The sequence below is a fragment of the Nematostella vectensis genome, chromosome 2, assembly GCF_932526225.1.
Source record: "Nematostella vectensis chromosome 2, jaNemVect1.1, whole genome shotgun sequence".
NCBI classification, from domain to species: domain Eukaryota; kingdom Metazoa; phylum Cnidaria; class Anthozoa; order Actiniaria; family Edwardsiidae; genus Nematostella; species Nematostella vectensis.
The window spans coordinates 20,920,851-20,929,221 of record NC_064035.1 but is presented as its reverse complement, the minus strand read 5'-3'; the positions used below and the strand labels follow the sequence as shown (position 1 = coordinate 20,929,221).

General features: G+C 39.6%; 2 long non-coding RNA genes across 2 annotated transcripts; both read left to right on the top strand.

Moving 5' to 3' along the window:
* Positions 1-634: 634 nt before the first annotated feature.
* Positions 635-5,394, top strand: LOC116612873. The gene is made up of 4 exons (XR_007307031.1): positions 635-763; positions 2,988-3,071; positions 4,564-4,640; positions 5,346-5,394. It is a non-coding gene; the product is annotated as an uncharacterized LOC116612873 (long non-coding RNA).
* Positions 5,395-6,177: 783 nt separating this feature from the next.
* Positions 6,178-7,576, top strand: LOC125556671. Its single transcript, XR_007307030.1, has 2 exons — positions 6,178-6,258; positions 6,389-7,576. It is a non-coding gene; the product is annotated as an uncharacterized LOC125556671 (long non-coding RNA).
* The last annotated feature ends 795 nt before the right edge of the window (positions 7,577-8,371 follow it).

The window sequence follows — 8,371 nt, the reverse complement described above, 5'->3', positions numbered from 1 at the left end:
GCCCCTCCTCTTTTTGAAACTTCTGGGTCCGCCCCTGCTTATCGCACTTCTGAATCCATAATATATAGATTTAGGCATGGCCTAAAAGCGGAGCTCCAAACGAACAAATCTTTGCTTAACTTCGCTTAATAATTTAAGAAATATTAAATGTTATATTTTATTTCTGTTTTTGACGACGTCAACGATTTCACAGATCACGCGACCAACTTGTTATACCCCCTTCCCCCACACTTGACATCTACATGACACCTAACAAGTTTAGTTGTCATATGATGTTTCGGCGTATGGTAGTTTTACTTTTAGTGACGTCTTCGATGGCGTCGCGTGACCATCTAATTGCACCCCACTTGAAACATAAATGACACATACCAAGATTGGTTGTCATATGATATTATGTTCATGAGATATGGATATTTTTGTTCTCAATGAAATCGGAATAGTTTTGCTTTAAGTGACGTCATCGATGACGTCACAAATCGCGTGACCATATTTTTGCACCCCACTTGACACAAACATGACACCTGCCAAGTTTCGTTGTGAAAGGAAAGATATGATTTTTTTGCTTTTAATCATGTTTTTTGCTTTTAAGTGACATCATCGATGACGTCAAAAATCACGTGACCACAGTTTTGCACCTCTCTTGACTCCATGCACTTCATTTTGCACCTCCCTCGACTTAATCGTGCTTCCATCGTATTACCTTGCGTTTTAAGTAAATCTCTTCAGTTTTGGCCAGCGCTCAGCACAGCACGCCACCGTTAAGGTAGTATTGGTTTTATTTTTCTTGTAATTTTTCTTTGCTCGATTTCTACATGTTTTAGTCAAATTGTATGTATTTTGTTTGTTCCAGTACCGTTTTGTAGATAAACGCGTCACTTATGGTAGCTACATATAGTACTTACCAAAGACAGTGCCTGGGCCGTAGTTTTGCTGTTTTCAAGCTTGAGATGGCGGAGGAATCCATCGAGAAGCTCAAACTTTTCATCGGAGCCATCAACTGGGTCAACCATTTACGATCCTCTTGGTATTGCCGCGCCGATTGTCCTCAGCAAAAAGAATTCTTCAGAGCTTCTGAAGAGACGGCTGATGGTTGGGATGTTGTTCCAGTTTGATGTGCCAGAATTCCATGCGAAAGCCTCGGGGTCCCAGGGTATTTTTAAGTTTTGCTTCATTGTTTATTTGATTGTTCTTTCATTTTTCGCTTGTTTATTTGTCCAGTTTGAATCCAGACTTCACAATAAGTTATAGAATAGTAGTCGTTTAGAGGCGGCTACATCCAACATTGCTTAAGGTCGCTCGCGCGTTAATCAACAGATCATAAACAGAGGGCGTTATTAGTTTTAAACTTCGACAGAACCGTCAATGTTCATGCGATTGCTCTACATTTTTTATCAAAGATCCAGAAATTGTATTATATTAACACGCAATAACGTAGTAGCACATAAAAAGTATACAACATGTTTTGCAGGGGGGGGGGAATAGGTTCGCGGATCGGCGGATTCAGCCCCGAAATGCTCACGGATTACGGATTTTGATGATTATTTCAGCGGATTGGCAGATTTTGGAAATACGGCGGATCACGGATCTGTTGACAATTTGGGCACGGATTTCGGATTTTGACTGCTTTGACGGTCAAATTTCGGATTTTAAATGAATTTTAATCGATGCTATTGTTTATCTGTCAAACCATGCGGATCTAAAAAATATCTGCGGATCCACGGATTTGCCCCGAAAATGTTGCGGATCGGCGGATTTACATACCCCTATTCACCCCCCCCCCCCCCTTTGCACCTAATTTGAGACGCAAAATTGAGTGTTAGCTTTTAGACGAAACTACCAGAATCAGTTCAATATGTGCTGATACAGCCTGTGAAACCATCTGTGAAAGAGAAAAAAAGTATATATATATATATATATATATATATATATATATATATATATATATATTTAGAATTTCTACCCGAAAAATTGACGGCGAAGTTCAGTCCGTTCGAAAAGCGTTCATGTTAGCCTTTACTACCCGAGTATTTTTACAAATACAACCGCCAATTGTGTACGATACCAAATTTGGTTTGGCTAAAGAAAGTTGTAACATTTTGAATAACACTATCATTTTAGAATATCTTTCCGCAAAACTGATAAAAACACATTTTCCGCAATATTTCAACAATAAACCGTGGAATTTTAGAGATATTCGTCAATGATAAAATTCGGTCCTTTAGACAGCTTCTATGATCGACTAGACTACATACAAGCGCTTTTTGGGGCAGGGGAATTTTTTAAAGTGAGGGACTATCTCGGGTTGTGTTTTCGTGGTGGCGGGGGTTGTCAATTCCACGCCACTCAGCGGTATGCAAATCGAGAGCGTGTTGGAAATGTACACATCAGTCAGAGGGGAGCAAAGACGAGGGTCAAGCCTGAACTGTTTTAAATACAACACCGTAAGAGCTCGTGAGTATCAACGTGCGCTTCCTTTTAGTTACAAAAATATCTGTGTTTTCAGTTTAAAACGGGCGGTATTCTTTTATTACAAGTGACGAGTGCAATATTTTGGGCATGATATTAAACTGGCCAATTGAATAAATAGAATACTGTACCTTGTTAAAATGAAGCACATTTTTTTAGATAGCTCAATTTTGCGTCAGTCTCAAATAAGTGCAAAACATGTTGTTTACTTTTTATGTGCTACTACATTATTGCGTGTTAATACAAATACAATTTTTAAATGTGTGCACTCTCCATACATTGAGTCCTCTTTGGTAAAAAAATCTAGAGCAATCGCATTAACATTGACGCTTCTGTACAAAGTTTGGTGACGATAGCCACGAGGTACAACTATAGCAATAGCCCAACGTAGGTGGAGAACCCGTAGGTTTTAAAGCCTTATAGGCTCTACGATCTAGGGAAGACTATAGCAGGGGGTAAAATCGCTCGTGCTACCGTTGCACTTTCTCATCGCATCTGAAATAAGTTTCTCTCTGTCTCAGGCGATGACAAAGTTATATAGCAAGTGCTTTTAGGAGATTGAGGCCTTCAACGACACTCGACACATTGTTAACATGCTAGGAAAGGTATCTATTAAGGCTCATTATCAAGAAGGTGACAATTAATGAAAATATATTTAGACAAGGTAGACCGCTCACGTCAGACCCATTTTTCAATAGTAAATGTTTGTACATTGGAAGAAAGTTCCGAATTATCATCAATTGTCATCGTTGTTGATCTTTAATACTAACTAAAAAGATTACCTCGCACGCTTAGGTTGGTCCCTTGTTACCCTTCAGTGACTCTGGATTGTGTGACTTGAGCTGGAGCAAGTCGAGACTCTGGAACATTTGTTTAAATCAACTTTGTTTTCTTTTGTCGTTAATTGACAAGTTAGAGAGAGATCGCTTGCTGTACTTTGTCAATGCGCTGATCAAAAACCAGATAGGATTCACTGCATTTATTATTAGATACACCCTCCCCTTGTTATTAGATACACCCTCCCTTGTTATTAAATACATCCTCCCTTGTTATTAGATACACCATCCTTGTTATTAGATACATCCTCCATTTTTATTAGATACATCCTCCCTTATTATTGATACGCCCTCCCTTGTTATTAGATACACCACCCTTGTTATTCCATACATCCTCCCTTGTTATTAGATACAGCCTCCCTTGTTATCAGATACAGCCTCCCTTGTTATTAGATACTTCCTCCCTTGTTATTAGATACATCCCCCTTGTTATAAGATACATCCTCCCTTATTATTAGATACACCCTCCCTTTCATTAGAACATCCTCCCTTGTTATTAGATACATCCTCCCTTGTTATTAGATACGCCCTGCCTTGTTATTAGATACACCCTCCCTTGTTATTAGATACATCCTCCCTTTTTATTAGATACATCCCCCTTGTTATTAGATACACACCCCCCTTGTTATTAGATATACCCTCCCTTGTTATTAGATGCACAGCCCTTGTTATTAGATGCTCCCTCCCTTGTTATTAGATACACCCCCTTGTTATTAGATACATCCTCCATTGTTATTAGATACATCCCCCTTGTTATTAAATACACCCTTCCTTGTTATTAGATACATCCTCCCTTGTTATTAAATACACCCTCCCTTGTTATTGGATACACCCTCTCTTGTTATTAGATACACCCTCCCTTGTCATTAAATGCACCCTCCCTTGTTATTAGATACACCCTCTCTTGTTATTAGATACACCCTCCCTTGTCATTAAATACACCCTCCCTTGTTATTAGATACACCCTTCCTTGTTATTATATACCCCTCCCTTGTTATTAGATGCACCCCCCCCCTTGTTATTAGATACACCCCCCCTTGTGATTAGATACACCCTCCCTTGTTATTAGATGCACCCCCCCTTGTTATTAGATATGGAACCTTTGACAAGGACTTTCAAGACTGTTCTTCTTTTATCGGGACTTTGAAGACTGGTCCTTGATAACGAGGTGTCCGTGATAAGCAGATTTCCTATGAGCGGGGTTCTTCCGGCTTTTGTCATTATGGGGTTGTATGTTGTTTATGTTATTTTTCTCTTGCAGGGACTCTGATGGTGCTATTGTTGTCCCCCTTCCAGCGAATGTTGTCGGAAACCCCTTGTCTACTACATGTGGTACAGGTATGAACGCTTTGAAGATAAAATGGTAAGCCTCATCTGGGTGTGGGAATTGAAAAGATCAAGCAACCTTTTTTACATGTATTTTTTAAAGCTTATGCTTTAAATGGATAAGGCACTTTTCTGATCCCACTTTTCTTGTGCCTCTGTTTGTTCCCGTCAACTTCCTAGCCGGTTTGATAGCTAGCTCTTTTAAACCAATCATTTATGTCTTGGCCAAGCTAGAGAAACCTTTTTCTTATATATAGGCATAAACGTACATATGTTTTTTATGTGTTCTTGATTTTCTGCTCATGGACAACGAATTTTTTTTAAATCCAAACATTCGAGGAAGAGAGCTTAAAATCGTAGGATTATGGTGTTGATATATTTGTGATGATGATGATGATGATGAGATCATTGTCACCATCAACAACGAAAACAGTACCATAATCAACAACAACTTTATCAAACATAGCAATTTTCGCCCTCCTCGTTCTAAGGACAAATTTGGTATACCTATTGATAATAGCAAACTTTATCAATTCTCTCGTCTCGGGTGATAATGAGAGAATAGCAACTCATCTAGCTGATTTCACACCTCACCTGCACAGCAAAACCCGTGTACTATACCAGGTGAGATTGTTTTTAATAACTAGATGGTGAATGATCAGTGAATTCCTAACATGCTTGTTTTGTTTGGTATTGCCCAATTCCCGGACCCACAAGAGAACGAGCTGTGGCACCTGAAGTTCCCAGACTGGCCAATACGTGACCCTGTAAGCAAGCTTTTGTGGCCATGCGACAAGATAATAGTAAAAAAAAGTCAAGCATGCGAGCATATAAATAGCAAGCATGCGAGCCTCTTATTTTTGTGGGATCATCCAGTCATTCCCATACTTGCTATGCTACAGGAAGCATGCAAGTGTATGCCAAGAAATTTATTGCTACAAAGTCCCATACTGACTGATAAATATGTATTCTGACCACGAAGCATGTGTATGACAACAAATTTATTGCTACCGAGTCCCATACTGACTGATAATGCTTCCTGGTCAATTGTAACGCACATGTGTATTACACTGCAAATGCATTCCTACAAAGTGACATGCTGAATGGCCATTCTGTTATCATCCGCATAACATCCTTCTAACTAAAGCCTACTTGCGCTTAGTGATTTAGCATAGGTCTTTCTCCTTCATAGCCCTTACGAAGCCAAACAACAAAATGTCAACTTGAGTCATTGCCTTATTATGCACTCGAAAAAGCTTTGTGTGCATAATACATAAACGCGTTGCTCGATGCCACCAAAACAGCATTATGTGTGTTGGAGAGTTTTATCCATGGAAAAGTTTCTCGACTTGCTCAACTTCTTTTTGCTTGAACTAGTTTTTAAGAATGTTGGAAACAGCACCAACAACGCTCAGCATTGCTAGAAAGACAATACTTAGTCCACCACAGAAAAAGAAAATGTTGACAAACTGATTGTTTTGACCAGGTACCAGCGTTATAAGCACAGAGCTTTAAATCCTTTTTAAAGATTTTTTTGTTTGATTTTCTAGATTCGCATGTTGGGAAAAAGCCGTCAACTATGTCCATCGACGAAGCCTATGGAAGCTAAAACTAAAATAGGATCCCCAGGGTATGGTAAAACCTGTTCCATTATCGTGATCCACTCCGAGGGTGAAAGAGACCCTGTCTTGCTTCCTTGATCCCTTGCAGTATAATAACTCTAGTTTAGCTGTTTTTAGACACTGTGACATTTTCTTCAGGGCCTTAGACGAAGGCGAGATCAAGAAGGCATACTCTCGACTGGCGGAAAGGAAAACAAGAGGAGATAAGAAAGAGGCTGAACGAAAAGCTGGAATGAAAACAAGAGAAGAGAAAAAAAGGAGGGGCGGGACGGAAAATAGAAGAGCCGAGAGAGATACGAGAATGAAGGGAATCAAGAGAAAATAAAGGGAATCAAGAAGGAAGACTCAAGCAGGAAGACTCAAGCCGCAAGACTCAAGCCGCAAGACACAAGCCGCAAGACTCAAGCAGCAAGACTCAAGCAGCAAGACTCAAGCCGCAAGACACAAGCCGCAAGACTCAAGCCGCAAGACTCAAGCAGCAAGACTCAAGCAGGAAGACTCAAGCAGGAAGACTCAAGCAGGAAGACTCAAGCCGTAAGACTCAAGCCGCAAGACTCAAGCCGTAAGACTCAAGCCGCAAGACTCAAGCCGCAAGACTCAAGCAGGAAGACTCAAGCAGGAAGACTCGAGCCGCAAGACTATTATTTATTAGAAATAACAACATTACATCGATAGAGAATCTCTCGTTGCAAATAATGTGTATCATGTTGTACATTCCCCTAGAATCACCTTATTGGTCACATGCCAAATGACTAGTGCCTCCGTATTGCCTCTGGCAATATATCTAAACTCCCTACATAGGGTCTTTCGCCGGTTTCAGCTTTTACTTTGGCTAAATTGAGGGTACTCACATCGGGAAAAATACCAATAACATTGTCTAGTTTTTTTTTTAGCATTTTTATCATGAGCATCCCAAACAAATCCAAAAATACTCATCTTACTGGTATAATATTAGCAGAAAATACAAGAACAAGTCACAAAAAAGATGAATAACAACATTATTTTGAAATATTGACCAACTGGGGAACATTTGATTTGAACTTCACCATATAGCTTTGATTTAGCCAATGAGAGTGTGCAGTGTGAGTGCGTAGTTCTAATCTGAGCGAGGAGCTTTGGAGGGTCAGTACGCAGCTCTTACAAGCTGCAATTTGATTGGGCAAATGAACAATATCCGCACCTCGACACAAAGAATGAGAAGAATAGAGACAAAAGAACTCCTTTGTAGAACAAAGATAATAGGAGACAAAGCAGCTGCGTACTTACTCCGAGTTATAACACCCTAGAATTACGCTTTTGTAGCAAAATTAAATTGTTTCAATTTTACATTATCTTCTGAGTGTTATAATGCTATGTTAACATCATGCTATTGCTTTAGGAACAGAACACAGACTCGTGCGCGGATGAGGATTTTTAAAGCTGCACTATGATGCTGGTAAGTATGTCTGTAACAGATGTCCACGGTTGCCCACTAACTTCCAGATGGGAATCAAGTTGACGCCATGTTTAGTACCTAAGTGGCAGCCTTCGCCCTTTAAAAAGTCGAGTTTTACTAGAACTCAGTTTTTATATCATTCGATTTAATGTTCTAGTCTTACTTGCGGACGATCCGTAATCAGAAGATCAGGCCGTGCTTGCACGCGGTTCTTAGGTTGAATGTTTTACTTATCGAATTGGCATTACTTTTACATATATTGAATTCCAAACAATTTCCTGCAAACAGTCTTTGTTCATAAAACATTTATACGTTTGGAAACTGCCGTGGATCTAAAGAAATTGCCATAAAAACTGTCAAAATCGCCCTTTGTTGCTTAGCAATCTTATCATGACAACAACCTGATCGTCTGCACCTTCGCTTTTTTTTAACGTGATAATCGAAATTTATCCCATCTGGTTGTTATTTCAACATTCGGGAGACCAGGCATTATTTGTCGAGCATTAGGAGAGAAGAGGAGATAGAGGAAACGGGGTAAAGGAAAGGGGGATGAGGGGAGTGGGTGTTTGAAAATATAAATGCCTGGATTTGTGACTGGCATGAAGTCTAATAGCTACGTCATAGCAGATAATCTATTTTATTTTTGTTATAAATTAGTTATTTTTAACATTTTCCGCTATGAGACC